The sequence below is a fragment of the Euprymna scolopes genome, chromosome 40, assembly GCF_053919585.1.
Source record: "Euprymna scolopes isolate OS-2025 chromosome 40, ASM5391958v1, whole genome shotgun sequence".
Lineage (NCBI taxonomy): Eukaryota > Metazoa > Mollusca > Cephalopoda > Sepiida > Sepiolidae > Euprymna > Euprymna scolopes.
In genome coordinates, this window is record NC_136521.1 from 14038270 (window position 1) to 14062666 (window position 24397).

The 24397-nt window shown below is 32.8% G+C and overlaps 1 protein-coding gene across 7 annotated transcripts in view; it reads left to right on the top strand.

Annotated features, from left to right (window-relative positions):
• Window positions 1–24397, top strand: part of LOC145265380 (synapsin-like) — a 319381-nt gene that overhangs the window by 196587 nt on the left and 98397 nt on the right. The window lies entirely within an intron of this gene.

Sequence of the window (24397 nt, forward strand, 5' to 3'; positions counted from 1 at the left end):
ACGACTGGGCAATGCCGATTAACGGGTCCTGCTAGTATATAATAATCAATATAGGATTGATTCTATAATAATACATATGCAATCTGCATAAATTAAAATATCATGTTTAAGTGTATTGTACGACTGGGCAATACCGGTTAACGGGTTCTGCTAGTATATAATAATCAATAGAGGATTGATTCTATAATAATACATATGCAATCTGCATAAATTAAAATATCATGTTTAAGTGTATTGTACGACTGGGCAATGCTGGTTAACGGGTTCTGCTAGCATAGAATAATCAATAGAGGATTGATTCTATAATAATACATATGCAATCTGCATAAATTAAAATATCATGTTTAAGTGTATTGTACGACTGGGCAATGCCGGTTAACGGGTTCTGCTAGTATATAATAGTCAATAGAGGATTGATTCTATAATAATACATATGCAATCTGCATAAATTAAAATATCATGTTTAAGTGTATTGTACGACTGGGCAATGCCGATTAACGGGTCCTGCTAGTATATAATAATCAATAGAGGATTGATTCTATAATAATACATATGCCATCTGCATAAATTAAAATATCATGTTTAAGTGTATTGTACGACTGGGCAATGCTGGTTAACGGGTCCTGCTAGTATATAATAATCAATAGAGGATTGATTCTATAATAATACATATGCAATCTGCATAAATTAAAATATCATGTTTAAGTGTATTGTACGACTGGGCAATACCGGTTAATGGGTTCTATTAGTATATAATAATCAATAGAGGATTGATTCTATAATAATACATATGCAATCTGCATAAATTAAAATATCGTGTTTAAGTGTATTGTACGACGGGGCAATGCTGGTTAACGGGTTCTGCTAGCATATAATAATCAATAGAGGATTGATTCTATCATAATACATATGCAATCTGCATAAATTAAAATATCATGTTTAAGTGTATTGTACGACTGGTCAATGCCGGTTAACGGGTTCTGCTAGTATATAATAATCAAAAGAGGTTTGATTCTATAATAATACATATGCAATCTGCATAAATTAAAATATCATGTTTCAGTGTATTGTACGACTGGGCAATGCCGGTTAACGGGTTCTGCTAGTATATAATAATCAATAGAGGATTGATTCTATAATAATACATATGCAATCTGCATAAATTAAAATATCATGTTTAAGTGTATTGTACGACTGGGCAATGCCGATTAACGGGTCCTGCTAGTATATAATAATCAATAGAGGATTGATTCTATAATAATACATATGCAATCTGCATAAATTAAAATATCATGTTTAAGTGTATTGTACGACTGGGCAATGCCGGTTAACGGGTTCTGCTAGTATATAATAATCAATAGAGGATTGATTCTATAATAATACATATGCAATCTGCATAAATTAGAATATCATGTTTAAGTGTATTGTACGACTGGGCAATGCCGGTTAACGGGTTCTGCTAGTATATAATAATCAATAGAGGATTGATTCTATAATAATACATATGCAATCTGCATAAATTAAAATATCATGTTTAAGTGTATTGTACGACTGGGCAATGCCGGTTAACGGGTTCTGCTAGTATATAATAATCAATAGAGGATTGATTCTATAATAATACATATGCAATCTGCATAAATTAAAATATCATGTTTAAGTGTATTGTACGACTGGGCAATGCTGGTTAACGGGTTCTGCTAGCATAGAATAATCAATAGAGGATTGATTCTATAATAATACATATGCAATCTGCATAAATTAAAATATCATGTTTAATTGTATTGTACGACTGGGCAATGCCGGTTAACGGGTTCTGCTAGTATATAATAGTCAATAGAGGATTGATTCTATAATAATACATATGCAATCTGCATGAATTAAAATATCATGTTTAAGTGTATTGTACGACTGGGCAATGCCGATTAACGGGTCCTGCTAGTATATAATAATCAATATAGGATTGATTCTATAATAATACATATGCAATCTGCATAAATTAAAATATCATGTTTAAGTGTATTGTACGACTGGGCAATACCGGTTAACGGGTTCTGCTAGTATATAATAATCAATAGAGGATTGATTCTATAATAATACATATGCAATCTGCATAAATTAAAATATCATGTTTAAGTGTATTGTACGACTGGGCAATGCTGGTTAACGGGTTCTGCTAGCATAGAATAATCAATAGAGGATTGATTCTATAATAATACATATGCAATCTGCATAAATTAAAATATCATGTTTAAGTGTATTGTACGACTGGGCAATGCCGGTTAACGGGTCCTGCTAGTATATAATAATCAATAGAGGATTGATTCTATAATAATACATATGCCATCTGCATAAATTAAAATATCATGTTTAAGTGTATTGTACGACTGGGCAATGCCGGTTAACGGGTTCTGCTAGTATATAATAATCAATAGAGGATTGATTCTATAATAATACATATGCAATCTGAATAAATTAAAATATCATGTTTAAGTGTATTGTACGACTGGGCAATGCCGGTTAACGGGTTCTGCTAGTATATAATAATCAATAGAGGATTGATTCTATAATAATACATATGCAATCTGCATAAATTAAAATATCATGTTTAAGTGTATTGTACGACTGGGCAATGCCGGTTAACGGGTTCTGCTAGCATATAATAATCAATAGAGGATTGATTCTATAATAATACATATGCAATCTGCATAAATTAAAATATCATGTTTAAGTGTATTGTACGACTGGGCAATGCCGGTTAACGGGTTCTGCTAGTATATAATAATCAATAGAGGATTGATTCTATAATAATACATATGCAATCTGCATAAATTAAAATATCATGTTTAAGTGTATTGTACGACTGGGCAATGCCGATTAACGGGTCCTGCTAGTATATAATAATCAATAGAGGATTGATTCTATAATAATACATATGCAATCGACATAAATTAAAATATCATGTTTAAGTGTATTGTACGACTGGGCAATGCCGGTTAACGGGTTCTGCTAGTATATAATAATCAATAGAGGATTGATTCTATAATAATACATATGCAATCTGCATAAATTAGAATATCATGTTTAAGTGTATTGTACGACTGGGCAATGCCGGTTAACGGGTTCTGCTAGTATATAATAATCAATAGAGGATTGATTCTATAATAATACATATGCAATCTGCATAAATTAAAATATCATGTTTAAGTGTATTGTACGACTGGGCAATGCCGGTTAACGGGTTCTGCTAGTATATAATAATCAATAGAGGATTGATTCTATAATAATACATATGCAATCTGCATAAATTAAAATATCATGTTTAAGTGTATTGTACGACTGGGCAATGCTGGTTAACGGGTTCTGCTAGCATAGAATAATCAATAGAGGATTGATTCTATAATAATACATATGCAATCTGCATAAATTAAAATATCATGTTTAATTGTATTGTACGACTGGGCAATGCCGGTTAACGGGTTCTGCTAGTATATAATAGTCAATAGAGGATTGATTCTATAATAATACATATGCAATCTGCATGAATTAAAATATCATGTTTAAGTGTATTGTACGACTGGGCAATGCCGATTAACGGGTCCTGCTAGTATATAATAATCAATATAGGATTGATTCTATAATAATACATATGCAATCTGCATAAATTAAAATATCATGTTTAAGTGTATTGTACGACTGGGCAATACCGGTTAACGGGTTCTGCTAGTATATAATAATCAATAGAGGATTGATTCTATAATAATACATATGCAATCTGCATAAATTAAAATATCATGTTTAAGTGTATTGTACGACTGGGCAATGCTGGTTAACGGGTTCTGCTAGCATAGAATAATCAATAGAGGATTGATTCTATAATAATACATATGCAATCTGCATAAATTAAAATATCATGTTTAAGTGTATTGTACGACTGGGCAATGCCGGTTAACGGGTTCTGCTAGTATATAATAGTCAATAGAGGATTGATTCTATAATAATACATATGCAATCTGCATAAATTAAAATATCATGTTTAAGTGTATTGTACGACTGGGCAATGCCGATTAACGGGTCCTGCTAGTATATAATAATCAATAGAGGATTGATTCTATAATAATACATATGCCATCTGCATAAATTAAAATATCATGTTTAAGTGTATTGTACGACTGGGCAATGCTGGTTAACGGGTCCTGCTAGTATATAATAATCAATAGAGGATTGATTCTATAATAATACATATGCAATCTGCATAAATTAAAATATCATGTTTAAGTGTATTGTACGACTGGGCAATACCGGTTAATGGGTTCTATTAGTATATAATAATCAATAGAGGATTGATTCTATAATAATACATATGCAATCTGCATAAATTAAAATATCGTGTTTAAGTGTATTGTACGACGGGGCAATGCTGGTTAACGGGTTCTGCTAGCATATAATAATCAATAGAGGATTGATTCTATCATAATACATATGCAATCTGCATAAATTAAAATATCATGTTTAAGTGTATTGTACGACTGGTCAATGCCGGTTAACGGGTTCTGCTAGTATATAATAATCAAAAGAGGTTTGATTCTATAATAATACATATGCAATCTGCATAAATTAAAATATCATGTTTCAGTGTATTGTACGACTGGGCAATGCCGGTTAACGGGTTCTGCTAGTATATAATAATCAATAGAGGATTGATTCTATAATAATACATATGCAATCTGCATAAATTAAAATATCATGTTTAAGTGTATTGTACGACTGGGCAATGCCGATTAACGGGTCCTGCTAGTATATAATAATCAATAGAGGATTGATTCTATAATAATACATATGCAATCTGCATAAATTAAAATATCATGTTTAAGTGTATTGTACGACTGGGCAATGCCGGTTAACGGGTTCTGCTAGTATATAATAATCAATAGAGGATTGATTCTATAATAATACATATGCAATCTGCATAAATTAGAATATCATGTTTAAGTGTATTGTACGACTGGGCAATGCCGGTTAACGGGTTCTGCTAGTATATAATAATCAATAGAGGATTGATTCTATAATAATACATATGCAATCTGCATAAATTAAAATATCATGTTTAAGTGTATTGTACGACTGGGCAATGCCGGTTAACGGGTTCTGCTAGTATATAATAATCAATAGAGGATTGATTCTATAATAATACATATGCAATCTGCATAAATTAAAATATCATGTTTAAGTGTATTGTACGACTGGGCAATGCTGGTTAACGGGTTCTGCTAGCATAGAATAATCAATAGAGGATTGATTCTATAATAATACATATGCAATCTGCATAAATTAAAATATCATGTTTAATTGTATTGTACGACTGGGCAATGCCGGTTAACGGGTTCTGCTAGTATATAATAGTCAATAGAGGATTGATTCTATAATAATACATATGCAATCTGCATGAATTAAAATATCATGTTTAAGTGTATTGTACGACTGGGCAATGCCGATTAACGGGTCCTGCTAGTATATAATAATCAATATAGGATTGATTCTATAATAATACATATGCAATCTGCATAAATTAAAATATCATGTTTAAGTGTATTGTACGACTGGGCAATACCGGTTAACGGGTTCTGCTAGTATATAATAATCAATAGAGGATTGATTCTATAATAATACATATGCAATCTGCATAAATTAAAATATCATGTTTAAGTGTATTGTACGACTGGGCAATGCTGGTTAACGGGTTCTGCTAGCATAGAATAATCAATAGAGGATTGATTCTATAATAATACATATGCAATCTGCATAAATTAAAATATCATGTTTAAGTGTATTGTACGACTGGGCAATGCCGGTTAACGGGTCCTGCTAGTATATAATAATCAATAGAGGATTGATTCTATAATAATACATATGCCATCTGCATAAATTAAAATATCATGTTTAAGTGTATTGTACGACTGGGCAATGCCGGTTAACGGGTTCTGCTAGTATATAATAATCAATAGAGGATTGATTCTATAATAATACATATGCAATCTGAATAAATTAAAATATCATGTTTAAGTGTATTGTACGACTGGGCAATGCCGGTTAACGGGTTCTGCTAGTATATAATAATCAATAGAGGATTGATTCTATAATAATACATATGCAATCTGCATAAATTAAAATATCATGTTTAAGTGTATTGTACGACTGGGCAATGCCGGTTAACCGGTTCTGCTAGCATATAATAATCAATAGAGGATTGATTCTATAATAATACATATGCAATCTGCATAAATTAAAATATCATGTTTAAGTGTATTGTACGACTGGGCAATGCCGGTTAACGGGTTCTGCTAGTATATAATAATCAATAGAGGATTGATTCTATAATAATACATATGCAATCTGCATAAATTAAAATATCATGTTTAAGTGTATTGTACGACTGGGCAATGCCGATTAACGGGTCCTGCTAGTATATAATAATCAATAGAGGATTGATTCTATAATAATACATATGCAATCGACATAAATTAAAATATCATGTTTAAGTGTATTGTACGACTGGGCAATGCCGGTTAACGGGTTCTGCTAGTATATAATAATCAATAGAGGATTGATTCTATAATAATACATATGCAATCTGCATAAATTAGAATATCATGTTTAAGTGTATTGTACGACTGGGCAATGCCGGTTAACGGGTTCTGCTAGTATATAATAATCAATAGAGGATTGATTCTATAATAATACATATGCAATCTGCATAAATTAAAATATCATGTTTAATTGTATTGTACGACTGGGCAATGCCGGTTAACGGGTTCTGCTAGTATATAATAGTCAATAGAGGATTGATTCTATAATAATACATATGCAATCTGCATGAATTAAAATATCATGTTTAAGTGTATTGTACGACTGGGCAATGCCGATTAACGGGTCCTGCTAGTATATAATAATCAATATAGGATTGATTCTATAATAATACATATGCAATCTGCATAAATTAAAATATCATGTTTAAGTGTATTGTACGACTGGGCAATACCGGTTAACGGGTTCTGCTAGTATATAATAATCAATAGAGGATTGATTCTATAATAATACATATGCAATCTGCATAAATTAAAATATCATGTTTAAGTGTATTGTACGACTGGGCAATGCTGGTTAACGGGTTCTGCTAGCATAGAATAATCAATAGAGGATTGATTCTATAATAATACATATGCAATCTGCATAAATTAAAATATCATGTTTAAGTGTATTGTACGACTGGGCAATGCCGGTTAACGGGTTCTGCTAGTATATAATAATCAATAGAGGATTGATTCTATAATTATACATATGCAATCTGAATAAATTAAAATATCATGTTTAAGTGTATTGTACAACTGGGCAATGCCGGTTAACGGGTTCTGCTAGTATATAATAGTCAATAGAGGATTGATTCTATAATAATACATATGCAATCTGCATGAATTAAAATATCATGTTTAAGTGTATTGTACGACTGGGCAATGCCGATTAACGGGTCCTGCTAGTATATAATAATCAATAGAGGATTGATTCTATAATAATACATATGCCATCTGCATAAATTAAAATATCATGTTTAAGTGTATTGTACGACTGGGCAATGCCGGTTAACGGGTTCTGCTAGTATATAATAATCAATAGAGGATTGATTCTATAATAATACATATGCAATCTGCATAAATTAAAATATCATGTTTAAGTGTATTGTACGACTGGGCAATGCCGGTTAACGGGTTCTGCTAGTATATAATAATCAATAGAGGATTGATTCTATAATAATACATATGCAATCTGCATAAATTAAAATATCATGTTTAAGTGTATTGTACGACTGGGCAATGCCGGTTAACGGGTTCTGCTAGTATATAATAATCAATAGAGGATTGATTCTATAATAATACATATGCAATCTGCATAAATTAAAATATCATGTTTAAGTGTATTGTACGACTGGGCAATGCCGGTTAACGGGTTCTGCTAGTATATAATAATCAATAGAGGATTGATTCTATAATAATACATATGCAATCTGCATAAATTAAAATATCATGTTTAAGTGTATTGTACGACTGGGCAATGCTGGTTAACGGGTTCTGCTAGCATAGAATAATCAATAGAGGATTGATTCTATAATAATACATATGCAATCTGCATAAATTAAAATATCATGTTTAATTGTATTGTACGACTGGGCAATGCCGGTTAACGAGTTCTGCTAGTATATAATAATCAATAGAGGATTGATTCTATAATAATACATATGCAATCTGCATAAATTAAAATATCATGTTTAAGTGTATTATACGACTGGGCAATGCCGGTTAACGGGTTCTGCTAGCATATAATAATCAATAGAGGATTGATTCTATAATAATACATATGCAATCTGCATAAATTAAAATATCATGTTTAAGTGTATTGTACGACTGGGCAATGCCGGTTAACGGGTTCTGCTAGCATATAAAAATCAATAGAGGATTGATTCTATAATAATACATATGCAATCTGCATAAATTAAAATATCATGTTTAAGTGTATTGTACGACTGGGCAATGCCGGTTAACGGGTTCTGCTAGTATATAATAATCATTAGAGGATTGATTCTATAATAATACATATGCAATCTGCATAAATTAAAATATCATGTTTAAGTGTATTGTACAACTGGGCAATGCCGGTTAACGGGTTCTGCTAGTATATAATAGTCAATAGAGGATTGATTCTATAATAATACATATGCAATCTGCATGAATTAAAATATCATGTTTAAGTGTATTGTACGACTGGGCAATGCCGATTAACGGGTCCTGCTAGTATGCTATAATCAATAGAGGATTGATTATATAATAATACATATGCCATCTGCATAAATTAAAATATCATGTTTAAGTGTATTGTACGACTGGGCAATGCCGGTTAACGGGTTCTGCTAGTATATAATAATCAATAGAGGATTGATTCTATAATAATACATACGCAATCTGCATAAATTAAAATATCATGTTTAAGTGTATTGTACGACTGGGCAATGCCGGTTAACGGGTTCTGCTAGTATATAATAATCAATAGAGGATTGATTCTATAATAATACATATGCAATCTGCATAAATTAAAATATCATGTTTAAGTGTATTGTACGACTGGGCAATGCCGGTTAACGGGTTCTGCTAGTATATAATAATCAATAGAGGATTGATTCTATAATAATACATATGCAATCTGCATAAATTAAAATATCATGTTTAAGTGTATTGTACGACTGGGCAATGCCGATTAACAGGTCCTTCTAGTATATAATAATCAATGGAGGATTGATTCTATAATAATACATATGCAATCTGCATAAATACAAATATCATGTTTAAGTGTATTGTACGACTGGGCAATGCCGGTTAACGGGTCCTGCTAGTATATAATAATCAATAGAGGATTGATTCTATAATAATACATATGCAATCTGCATAAATTAAAATATCATGTTTAAGTGTATTGTACGACTGGGCAATACCGGTTAATGGGTTCTACTAGTATATAATAATCAATAGAGGATTGATTCTATAATAATACATATGCAATCTGCATAAATTAAAATATCATGTTTAAGTGTATTGTACGACTGGGCAATGCTGGTTAACGGGTTCTGCTAGCATATAATAATCAATAGAGGATTGATTCTATAATAATACATATGCAATCTGCATAAATTAAAATATCATGTTTAAGTGTATTGTACGACTGGGCAATGCCGGTTAACGGGTTCTGCTAGTATATAATAATCATTAGAGGATTGATTCTATAATAATACATATGCAATCTGCATAAATTAAAATATCATGTTTAAGTGTATTGTACGACTGGGCAATGCCGGTTAACGGGTTCTGCTAGTATATAATAGTCAATAGAGGATTGATTCTATAATAATACATATGCAATCTGCATAAATTAAAATATCATGTTTAAGTGTATTGTACGACTGGGCAATGCCGATTAACGGGTCCTGCTAGTATATAATAATCAATAGAGGATTGATTCTATAATAATACATATGCCATCTGCATAAATTAAAATATCATGTTTAAGTGTATTGTACGACTGGGCAATGCTGGTAAACGGGTCCTGCTAGTATATAATAATCAATAGAGGATTGATTCTATAATAATACATATGCAATCTGCATAAATTAAAATATCATGTTTAAGTGTATTGTACGACTGGGCAATACCGGTTAATGGGTTCTATTAGTATATAATAATCAATAGAGGATTGATTCTATAATAATACATATGCAATCTGCATAAATTAAAATATCATGTTTAAGTGTATTGTACGACGGGGCAATGCTGGTTAACGGGTTCTGCTAGCATATAATAATCAATAGAGGATTGATTCTATAATAATACATATGCAATCTGCATGAATTAAAATATCATGTTTAAGTGTATTGTACGACTGGGCAATGCCGATTAACGGGTCCTGCTAGTATGCTATAATCAATAGAGGATTGATTATATAATAATACATATGCCATCTGCATAAATTAAAATATCATGTTTAAGTGTATTGTACGACTGGGCAATGCCGGTTAACGGGTTCTGCTAGTATATAATAATCAATAGAGGATTGATTCTATAATAATACATACGCAATCTGCATAAATTAAAATATCATGTTTAAGTGTATTGTACGACTGGGCAATGCCGGTTAACGGGTTCTGCTAGTATATAATAATCAATAGAGGATTGATTCTATAATAATACATATGCAATCTGCATAAATTAAAATATCATGTTTAAGTGTATTGTACGACTGGGCAATGCCGGTTAACGGGTTCTGCTAGTATATAATAATCAATAGAGGATTGATTCTATAATAATACATATGCAATCTGCATAAATTAAAATATCATGTTTAAGTGTATTGTACGACTGGGCAATGCCGATTAACGGGTCCTGCTAGTATATAATAATCAATGGAGGATTGATTCTATAATAATACATATGCAATCTGCATAAATACAAATATCATGTTTAAGTGTATTGTACGACTGGGCAATGCCGGTTAACGGGTCCTGCTAGTATATAATAATCAATAGAGGATTGATTCTATAATAATACATATGCAATCTGCATAAATTAAAATATCATGTTTAAGTGTATTGTACGACTGGGCAATACCGGTTAATGGGTTCTACTAGTATATAATAATCAATAGAGGATTGATTCTATAATAATACATATGCAATCTGCATAAATTAAAATATCATGTTTAAGTGTATTGTACGACTGGGCAATGCTGGTTAACGGGTTCTGCTAGCATATAATAATCAATAGAGGATTGATTCTATAATAATACATATGCAATCTGCATAAATTAAAATATCATGTTTAAGTGTATTGTACGACTGGGCAATGCCGGTTAACGGGTTCTGCTAGTATATAATAATCATTAGAGGATTGATTCTATAATAATACATATGCAATCTGCATAAATTAAAATATCATGTTTAAGTGTATTGTACGACTGGGCAATGCCGGTTAACGGGTTCTGCTAGTATATAATAGTCAATAGAGGATTGATTCTATAATAATACATATGCAATCTGCATAAATTAAAATATCATGTTTAAGTGTATTGTACGACTGGGCAATGCCGATTAACGGGTCCTGCTAGTATATAATAATCAATAGAGGATTGATTCTATAATAATACATATGCCATCTGCATAAATTAAAATATCATGTTTAAGTGTATTGTACGACTGGGCAATGCTGGTAAACGGGTCCTGCTAGTATATAATAATCAATAGAGGATTGATTCTATAATAATACATATGCAATCTGCATAAATTAAAATATCATGTTTAAGTGTATTGTACGACTGGGCAATACCGGTTAATGGGTTCTATTAGTATATAATAATCAATAGAGGATTGATTCTATAATAATACATATGCAATCTGCATAAATTAAAATATCATGTTTAAGTGTATTGTACGACGGGGCAATGCTGGTTAACGGGTTCTGCTAGCATATAATAATCAATAGAGGATTGATTCTATCATAATACATATGCAATCTGCATAAATTAAAATATCATGTTTAAGTGTATTGTACGACTGGTCAATGCCGGTTAACGGGTTCTGCTAGTATATAATAATCAAAAGAGGTTTGATTCTATAATAATACATATGCAATCTGCATAAATTAAAATATCATGTTTCAGTGTATTGTACGACTGGGCAATGCCGGTTAACGGGTTCTGCTAGTATATAATAATCAATAGAGGATTGATTCTATAATAATACATATGCAATCTGCATAAATTAAAATATCATGTTTAAGTGTATTGTACGACTGGGCAATGCCGATTAACGGGTCCTGCTAGTATATAATAATCAATAGAGGATTGATTCTATAATAATACATATGCAATCTGCATAAATTAAAATATCATGTTTAAGTGTATTGTACGACTGGGCAATGCCGGTTAACGGGTTCTGCTAGTATATAATAATCAATAGAGGATTGATTCTATAATAATACATATGCAATCTGCATAAATTAGAATATCATGTTTAAGTGTATTGTACGACTGGGCAATGCCGGTTAACGGGTTCTGCTAGTATATAATAATCAATAGAGGATTGATTCTATAATAATACATATGCAATCTGCATAAATTAAAATATCATGTTTAAGTGTATTGTACGACTGGGCAATGCCGGTTAACGGGTTCTGCTAGTATATAATAATCAATAGAGGATTGATTCTATAATAATACATATGCAATCTGCATAAATTAAAATATCATGTTTAAGTGTATTGTACGACTGGGCAATGCTGGTTAACGGGTTCTGCTAGCATAGAATAATCAATAGAGGATTGATTCTATAATAATACATATGCAATCTGCATAAATTAAAATATCATGTTTAATTGTATTGTACGACTGGGCAATGCCGGTTAACGGGTTCTGCTAGTATATAATAATCAATAGAGGATTGATTCTATAATAATACATATGCAATCTGCATAAATTAAAATATCATGTTTAAGTGTATTGTACGACTGGGCAATGCTGGTTAACGGGTTCTGCTAGCATAGAATAATCAATAGAGGATTGATTCTATAATAATACATATGCAATCTGCATAAATTAAAATATCATGTTTAAGTGTATTGTACGACTGGGCAATGCCGGTTAACGGGTTCTGCTAGTATATAATAATCAATAGAGGATTGATTCTATAATAATACATATGCAATCTGCATAAATTAAAATATCATGTTTAAGTGTATTGTACGACTGGGCAATGCCGGTTAACGGGTTCTGCTAGTATATAATAATCAATAGAGGATTGATTCTATAATAATACATATGCAATCTGCATAAATTAAAATATCATGTTTAAGTGTATTGTACGACTGGGCAATGCCGGTTAACGGGTTCTGCTAGCATATAAAAATCAATAGAGGATTGATTCTATAATAATACATATGCAATCTGCATAAATTAAAATATCATGTTTAAGTGTATTGTACGACTGGGCAATGCCGGTTAACGGGTTCTGCTAGTATATAATAATCATTAGAGGATTGATTCTATAATAATACATATGCAATCTGCATAAATTAAAATATCATGTTTAAGTGTATTGTACAACTGGGCAATGCCGGTTAACGGGTTCTGCTAGTATATAACAGTCAATAGAGGATTGATTCTATAATAATACATATGCAATCTGCATGAATTAAAATATCATGTTTAAGTGTATTGTACGACTGGGCAATGCCGATTAACGGGTCCTGCTAGTATGTCATAATCAATAGAGGATTGATTATATAATAATACATATGCCATCTGCATAAATTAAAATATCATGTTTAAGTGTATTGTACGACTGGGCAATGCCGGTTAACGGGTTCTGCTAGTATATAATAATCAATAGAGGATTGATTCTATAATAATACATACGCAATCTGCATAAATTAAAATATCATGTTTAAGTGTATTGTACGACTGGGCAATGCCGGTTAACGGGTTCTGCTAGTATATAATAATCAATATAGGATTGATTCTATAATAATACATATGCAATCTGCATAAATTAAAATATCATGTTTAAGTGTATTGTACGACTGGGCAATGCCGGTTAACGGGTTCTGCTAGTATATAATAATCAATAGAGGATTGATTCTATAATAATACATATGCAATCTGCATAAATTAAAATATCATGTTTAAGTGTATTGTACGACTGGGCAATGCTGGTTAACGGGTTCTGCTAGTATATAATAATCAATAGAGGATTGATTCTATAATAATACATATGCAATCTGCATAAATTAAAATATCATGTTTAAGTGTATTGTACGACTGGGCAATGCTGGTTAACGGGTTCTGCTAGTATATAATAATCAATAGAGGATTGATTCTATAATAATACATATACAATCTGCATAAATTAAAATATCATGTTTAAGTGTATTGTACGACTGGGCAATGCTGGTTAACGGGTCCTGCTAGTATATAATAATCAATAGAGGATTGATTCTATAATAATACATATACAATCTGCATAAATTAAAATATCATGTTTAAGTGTATTGTACGACTGGGCAATGCTGGTTAACGGGTCCTGCTAGTATATAATAATCAATAGAGGATTGATTCTATAATAATACATATACAATCTGCATAAATTAAAATATCATGTTTAAGTGTATTGTACGACTGGGCAATGCTGGTTAACGGGTCCTGCTAGTATATAATAATCAATAGAGGATTGATTCTATAATAATACATATGCAATCTGCATAAATTAAAATATCATGTTTAAGTGTATTGTACGACTGGGCAATGCTGGTTAACGGGTCCTGCTAGTATATAATAATCAAAAGAGGATTGATTCTATAATAATACATATGCAATCTGCATAAATTAAAATATCATGTTTAAGCGTATTTTACGACCGAGCAACGCTGGGGGTCCAGTTGTGTTACATAAGTAGCTTTTGTACATTCGTTGCTGTAGTGTTCATTGTTGTCATAAAATGATTTGTATTGTAGCAAATAATTTCTGGTTAAAAACCAAAGCAAACAGAACTATTGTCATCTGGAGATGTAACTCAGTGATAGCACATTCGACTGCAGATCGAATGGTTCCCTGTTATAACATGGGTGTTCCTTACTATTTTATTTTTACTGTTTATTAATACATTCAATTCATTGTAATAGAAGAGATACCATTTAAAATCGCCGCAAATCATTTCTTCGTTTGCATATTGTAAAACTATCATTGTCATTATTATTTTTGTATTTTTTAATTTTTTTTTAGAAAATTAGTCCACCGGGCAAATTATTCCTCATAATATATAGTATAGTAACGAATAGTTGATTAATTCTATAATAATACATAATCTGCATAAATAAAAATATCATGTTTAAGTGTATTGTACGACTGGGCAATGCCGATTAACGGGTTCTGCTAGTATATAATAATCAATAGAGGATTGATTCTATAATAATACATATGCAATCTGCATAAATTAAAATATCATGTTTAAGTGTATTGTACGACTGGGCAATGCTGGTTAACGGGTACTGCTAGTATATAATAATCAATAGAGGATTGATTCTATAATAATACATATGCAATCTGCATAAATTAAAATATCATGTTTAAGTGTATTGTACGACTGGGCAATGCCGATTAATGGGTACTGCTAGTATATAATAATCAATAGAGGATTGATTCTATAATAATACATATGCAATCTGCATAAATTAAAATATCATGTTTAAGTGTATTGTACGACTGGGCAATGCCGATTAACGGGTCCTGCTAGTATATAATAATCAATAGAGGATTGATTCTATAATAATACATATGCAATCTGCATAAATTAAAATATCATGTTTAAGTGTATTGTACGACTGGGCAATGCCGGTTAACGGGTTCTGCTAGTATATAATAATCAATAGAGGATTGATTCTATAATAATACATATGCAATCTGCATAAATTAAAATATCATGTTTAAGTGTATTGTACGACTGGGCAATGCCGGTTAACGGGTTCTGCTAGTATATAATAATCAATAGAGGATTGATTCTATAATAATACATATGCAATCTGCATAAATTAAAATATCATGTTTAAGTGTATTGTACGACTGGGCAATGCCGGTTAACGGGTTCTGCTAGTATATAATAATCAATAGAGGATTGATTCTATAATAATACATATGCAATCTGCATAAATTAAAATATCATGTTTAAGTGTATTGTACGACTGGGCAATGCCGGTTAACGGGTTCTGCTAGTATATAATAATCAATAGAGGATTGATTCTATAATAATACATATGCAATCTGCATAAATTAGAATATCATGTTTAAGTGTATTGTACGACTGGGCAATGATGGTTAACGGGTTCTGCTAGTATATAATAATCAATAGAGGATTGATTCTATAATAATACATATGCAATCTGCATAAATTAAAATATCATGTTTAAGTGTACTGTACGACCAGGAAACACTAGGCGTCCAGTTAGTGTAACATAAGTAGCGTTTGTACACTTGTCGCTGTAGTGTTCACTTGCTGTCATAAGATGATGTGATTCAAACAGTCCTTTATAATACAAAACATTAATGCACGTTGCATGCCGGGAAATATGGTGTAGCATCTTTTACTGTAGTTTCATTTTTTTTAATTAAAAAAAAGATAATAATTATAATTTAGAAAATAATGTCCATAAAAAAATATTTGAATTTTAATCATATTTTATAATGGTTTATTTTTTTATTTTAAATATGCTTAAAAAATTGTTAAGTGAGACATGTTTGAATATATATATATATATATATATATATATATATATATATATATATATATATATATATATATATATATATATGGCAGTCAAAATATTAAAGAAGTTCCACACAACCAGAGATGGGTTTTAAATTCTTTATTTTAAGAGTGTTGAACAAAAAGAGCAAGAACATGACTCCAAACGAGAGAGAGTTCCAATTAAAGCGACGTAATTTTCAGTATGGCAAAGGTTTTCCTTTAACAAGAATTTTTCCATTCCATTAAAAAATTTAGTTAATTTGCTTGTCAAAATTTTTACTGGCTCCCCTTCAAAATACCATAAATGTAAAAATATACATTGTTAATCTCTTTGCTTAAAATAATAAGGAAGGTCCACACAACGGGAGATATAGTTTTTAAGTCTTTATTTTAAGAGTGTTAACCAAAAGGGTGAAGAACATGACTCCAAACAGGAGAGAGTTCCAATTAAAGGGACATAACTTTCAGGGTGGCAAAGAACTTTTCCATTCCACTAAAAAATTTAGTTAACCTGCTTGTTAAAATTTTTACTGCACTCCCTTCAAAACACCATAAGTGTATAAATATATATGGTTAATCTCCTTGCTTAAAATAATGATTTCCCTAAAAATACAAAGTGTAAAAAAAAAAAAAAAAAAATAAATAACAAAAAATATTAACATAGAAAATTCAAAACTATTCTGGTTTTATAAATAGCCCTTTATTATTCAGAACTTTGAAGCAAATGGCATGATGGGAAATAGACACCTTTCATCATCATCATCATCATCATCATCATCATCATCATCATCATCATCATCAGTTTAATGTTCATTTTATATGCTAGTATGTATTGGACGATTTTTAGAAATAAACTGTCAAACTCACCTATCTCTGGTCAAGTCTTTATCTCTCTTTCTCTAACGTCCATTCTTTATTAGTTCTTGCCATGTTTTTTATTTTACTTTCCCCCATGAACTAACCATGCTACCTCAACTGGTCTACATCTATTAACCCGAGAACTCTCATCTGTTCTTTTAACGTGGCCATACCACTGCACACATCTCCCTACACTGTCCAGATTTAATTTTTCTCTGTGCTCATAACATCTAAGCTTGTCTTTAATACTGCACATTCATCATATCATTTTCATATCATTTCTACCCATGCAACGCATATCTTCAATCATCACTGGCTAGGTTTCACTTCCATATAGCATTACACTTTGTACACATGTCTGATAGACTCTTCTCTTGGTCGACAGTGGAAACGCTCTGTTAGTAATGGCCAAAAGTTTCTTGAACTTAATGTATTCACTCTTAATTCTTGCAATCGCACTAACACCTGCTCCACCCCGTGCTCCAGTGGTATCATCAAGGTAACAAAGTTTCTCAACAACCTTAATAAAGTCATCTTCGAATCATATTTTCTCCACATCTGGGTTCTCGTCCATCTCCATTGTCTTAAACTTGTTTCGCACAAACTTTTAAGTTATCAGTATTTCCACAACACTTCTTGTGTAACCAATGCTTGCAAATACCATAAAAAAACAAAATTGAGTTGCACGTGATTCTCTTTCCACAAACAAAGTAGAGAAACTTTCCTCTTTTGGGGAGCTTCCCATCACTACAATTACTGATCACCATTTTGTTCATTGGTAACATTCACGCTATTACATCCCTGATCTGCTTTTTAGTGTTGGGATTAACTTCAGTCCCAGTACTCGAACTTAGGGTTAGTTTTGCTCTGCTTCAGCTTTATTAAGGGCAGGGGAGTCCACTATCAGAAAAGTGCCATTCAATTATATCCCATCATATGTCAGACCCGTATGATACTGAGTCGAGTATGAGCTTATCTTTTCCTTAGAGTTTTCGTGCCTACAGTTAAAGAATGAAGAGAAAATGGCAGGTTAGTAGAAAGTACAAAAGTTCAACCAAAGCAAAAACATCGGAAGGAGGAGACAAAACCCAGGGGATTGAGTTTTATCATTGTTTTGGTTCTTGTTTTTAATAAAAAAGAAAAGTCAATAACTCAACGACACTGCAGGAAAAATAATATCAAAATAAAGAAAGGCAAATACGATAGAAGAAAGTCGTTCAAAATTCACAATATCAGGAAAGCCGAACAGGGCTACAGTTCACAGGACATCGGAAGCTGACAGTCAATGACTTCCTCAGAAGGATTTCTCGTTGAGCCAAGCATAGATATGAGGGGGGGGGAATCAAAATGTGGATCGACATGTGGATTACATAAATACGTTAACAAGCATCAAACATAATACATCATACAAGATTTTCTTTTGTTTTTAAAAAGAGAGATTTTAGAGAGATGAGGTATAGAAAGTAATGATGTACCAACCTTTTTCCATTTGCTAAGTCAACGTTGGGGACATTCATCCATATATAACGTTCTTATGAAGTATTAGACCATATGCCTCTGTATAAGCCTGGTCCACAATACAAAATCAGTCCAACAGAGTTTTTAGTTCAAACAAAATAAGAATCCAATGATTTCGAATGTTATTCTGTTAATTCCATTCAAATTGAAATATTTTCTAATGTCTCTCTTCCTCCTCCTTTCGTGTTCTTGGTACTCCCAATTGATGACCTTGTGTCATTCAGTTAAGGAGTCATACTATTCATGATTACATAAAATAGTTGTTCTGGTTTTTTATTCTCTTTTCTTTTAACCGTATCATCAGACCAAGTTTGCCTTTTTCAGTTCAAACGCGAACGACTTTACGTCCATCTTATAACGTTCGATCAAAGCCAAATAGTGTCTCTCAGACAACACGTATCGTTATTCATGCGTAGGTGGGCGACACTCACGCACGTCAATCAAACAAAATAAAGAGTCACTAATTGGCTAACCCTGATGGCATGTGTCATTTCCCTTTTGCCTTACATGACTCGACTGCCTTGTCTTATGGCGACGCTGTATTTGCTGGTTAGCTGGCATCGCCAGCCTATCAGGAACGTTACAACTCTCAGACCTTTACTTTCCATAGCATTTCTCCAAGTCTTTAACTTAAGTAGATCTTTTATTATTTCACAGACGAGTACTAAATGATCAGTATTCAACATCTTTTACTCCAATCGTTTATTCCCCAGAACTGCGGGTCTTTGGAACTCCCTTCCGGGATTCTGCTTTCCCAACTGTACTGATATGCAGAAGTTCAAGTGTAATGTGAACAGACATCTTTCTACTCATCTCTCTTCATAATGCCCCTGCTAATTAAGTCCCTGATAGTAGCCCCCTGCTTCAAAGTGGCACTGTGCCTTGTTTGGGGTGAAAATTGAATAAAAAAATGGATAATCCATACAAAACTCACAAAAAACAATGCTTATAAGACACAAACGAAAAGCAACAGATGTAATACAGAACCCTGGTGTACTTCTACTTCAATATTAAAGCTCCCGTGGAGGAAAAATATAAATACACGTGTGGAGCATAATAATTTCTTTCTAGGACTGAAAAGTTAGAAAGAAATGACATTTTTCCCATAAAAATCCGGTTCCTTATAAACAGCAAACGTAAATCTTACGCACACATGTATGCATACATGGTTACTGGTTGAGCTTATATGTTGTTGAAGAAAGCTCTAAACAAGCGATGAAATGACCACGTCCTGGAAATTTACCTTATATGTATTTTAATGGAGGTGGTGTTTGATCAATACTGCTAGAGAGCCGTGAAATAAAATAACATTTTTGCTTTTAAGTCCCTAAAGCAGCTTTCCATGGTAAACAGCTGATGACCCTTACAATATTATTAAGTCTAAAACAGTGATTGCAAGAGATTAATTGATTTACAAGCAAAGGAGTTTTCCAATGAAGGTACTGAGGACTAAAGTTGTTTTTTTTTTTCCATATAATTTTAAAAGTTCAAAAACTTCAAAGACTATATATATATATATATGAGAGGGAGAGAGAGAGAGAGAGAGAGAGAGAGAGAGAGAAAGAGAGAGAGATGATGATGATGATGATGATGATGATGATGATAAAAAATAGAGGAGAGTAGAAAGTACACCTTGTGTTTACTTTCAGCAGCCGCATAACTCTTGCTTTTCTTATTTTGTCCTTTAGTCCTCACATTCCATGAGCGATGTTTCTGACAAAGGGGGAAGAATTGCTGTTTTCTGGATCGTAATCTACACGTATAACAATGGAGAGTAGAAAAGAGACCTTGTGTTTACTTTTGGCAGCCTCGTAATTTTCACTTCACTTGTTTTGTCCTTTAGTTCTCACATTCCATGAGCGATGTTTCTGACAAAGGGGGAAGAATTGCTGTTTTCTGGATCGTAATCTACACACATAACAATGGAGAGTAGAAAAGAGATCTTGTGTTTACTTTTGGCAGCCACGTAATTTTCACTTCACTTGTTTTGTCCTTTAGTTCTCACATTCCATGAGCGATGTTTCTGACAAAGAGGGAAGAATCGCTGTTTTCTAAAAGTGCCCACACGAAAGAAGTCTGGAAACTTATTGAAGGCACCTACTACTGATCATCATTTTGGTGTTGATAACACTTTTTTTCTTTTTTTTTTTTTTTTTTTACTATTTCTCACCCCAAACAAGTCATATGGATGTAAGGGGCTACTTTTTGGATCTAGTCTAACAGGGTACTATGGAGAATTGAACAATAAGATGTTTGTTAACATTACATTTAAACTTCTGCATGTTAGTACAGTTAGAAAAACAGGAAACAAAGGTGAATTCCAAAATATAGCAGTTCGAGGGAAAAATCTTTTTTCTTCTTTTTTTCACAAGGCCCAAAGGCCACTCAAGGATAAAGGTATGTAAGATGGTCCTGATCGTTGGTGGTGGAAGTTGAGTAGAACTTGATTATTTAAGGGGGCGGGACATCAAAACTTGTTTACATTAGACTTGAAGATGGCCATGTTGTAAAGCATGCCAGCAGAACCGACTTCCACAGGTGGGCAGTTCTAGGAAAGTAGCTTTGTCCGTAAAATCTGTGTTTAGATCTAATAAAGTAGAAAGCTTTTCCAGCATCTAGGAACCTCAGCAGTGAAGGGGTGGGATTTTGCTGCCCGTCGGGTTAGTCAAGGGTTAGATATTTATTTGCTGTCCACCTCAGCAATATGTGACACAAGGTCGGAAAGTGGGAATGTTCAGCCAGTGACCCTAAAAGAGGGACACTCTGGCCTAGCAAAAATGGCCCGGTCATCCCCATCGGCATTCCTCGGTAGAGGCGCCTCAGGCAACAAGCGATAAACTTGCCTCACCCGAAAGCTGGGTGGCAAGGCCTGGGAGGGTGGACCTCCTAGGTAATACTGGTACTGTCGGGTTGATTGTGAAGAACGGATTCTTAACTTGTACTTTCTACCCAGCCTCCAAGCATTCAAAGCTGCAAAGAGACTCATCCTCATATATATAAGGGTTAATATGGGTATGCATGTCTAAGAGGGGCACAAGTGCTGTGAGTTCATCACAGCATTTTATATTAAAGTACTTGTAAAACAGGGACAGGGATACAACATGGATATTTTTCTGGTCAGAATTAAATGTGGTTACTTGTTGAACTTATAAATTGTTTAAAAACCTTTAGGCAAGCAATGAGACCTAGACATCGCTGCGGACTGGTTTTAAACGACGCCATATTGTTGATACTGCATTTGCATTCGAAAACCAGTCTCAACCAAAAAAAAACAAACAAAAAAGAAAAAAACGAAATTCCTCAGAATCAGCGCATTGACTTTAGCTTCAGGCACTCGCGCAAAGACAATCAGGAATTTTTTGCACAAAGTAAAAAGTTGACAAAGTTCTCAAAGATGAACAGATGAAAGGTGAAACTGATACAATCTTGGAACGGAATCGGTAAATTCTCCATTTTTAAAAAAATTTTTTTTTTTACTCTTTTCTTTCATTTCTTTGAGAACTTTTTTTGCTTTAAGCTGAACAGATAACCGGAATCGATTTCTTTTGCGGAAACGGTAATCAGTCATTCTGTTATCATCTCTGCCAACCAGTTGTATTGCTCTCTTGGTAATTGGAAGTTGACGAACTTGTCTCTCAAGGAGCCTTGCTGATTCTCTCTTCTTCTCTCTTCCTTCTTCTCTCACCATCTTCTCCCGTTCTCTTCCCCCCTCTCTATCTTATGATCATAATAATGAAACTGAAATGAAATAAATGTTCATTGAACAAACAGCAACAGTGTAGGCCGCAACAATGAAGATGCCGCGATCATCGAATCTAACATGATAGAATGGTACTCAACTATGGAAGCTCAATTCAAACGTGACAAACATCAAACAATCTGTTACGTTATAGATTGGCGTTCTCAGTGCGTTATTTCTCTCGTCTGTCGACCCTATCGAAGTGCCAAACAAATAAAAGAAATACTTTGAACTTTGAGAGACACTTTTATTTCCTGTCTGTGGTTTCCATCATACATACAGCTGTCTTTTCCTGCTGTTAATACCGTCACGTCTTTCCCACACCACTCTCTCTCTCTGTCTTCTGCTGCTGCTGCTGATATCTCTACGTGACATCACCAATCCTGCTACGTCCTACTGCTCCTCTCCCTATTGCACTGCAGCTGCTGCTGTCTATGCGACGTTGGCTCACATTATGGTACAAATCCAGCCAGATATTCTTTCGGCAGTACCGACTGATATAGTTGAAGTTACAGAACACAATCCAACACCTAAAAAATATCAATACAATCTAAAGAAAAAAAAAAAAACAGAAAAAGAAGCAGTCATCAATTTATATAAGAAATCCAAGTCTGAGACTTCTTTTTTTTTTTTTAAGTAATCACCACTTATCAAGGCCTGGAGGCCACTCAAAGATAAGTGTTGAATGTTGAATAGATGGTGAGACAACATGATCAATTATGGTGGAACTTGGGTAGGGAATACATTATTTTAGAGGACGGCTGAATAGGAATTTATTCACATTAGATTTGAAGATGGTCATGTTATAGTCAGTGGGGAAACAAACACATGATGGACAGTTTTCGGAAATAAACTCCGCTTTTAAAATTTTTGCTTGGTTTTAGGCATCGATAGAATGTGAGAGAAGTTATTGCCGGTTGTTGTAGGTAGGTGAGTATTTGTTGTGAAATTTTTGCAGAGGGGGAGGGAACCATTGATTGGAGCTCAGTCGAGCACCTATCATAAAAGTAATGATGGAATAGAGACAGACTCGCAACGTCTCTTTTGTGATAAATAAAAGGTCAATTTCATCTTTTATTAATTCAAGATGTTTTTTCATGTATTTGAACGAACAGTTTTGAAAGTTAGCATATATATATATATATATATATTATCTATATATCTTCAAAAAGTGAGAATGTGTGTGTGAGGACACTTCTCAACCTATATACTCAACGAATTTTTTTTATCTACAGACAAGAAATTCGATATATGAGATATTAAGACATAGAAAATTTTTTAATCCGTTTTCATCAGGAAAAAAAGTGCTGCTAAGGGGTCAAAGTTGAAAAATTGGTACATCGGAGACCACCAGATTTTTATCTGTTTCTCAATTGTTTTACGACTGCGCATGTGCGGTT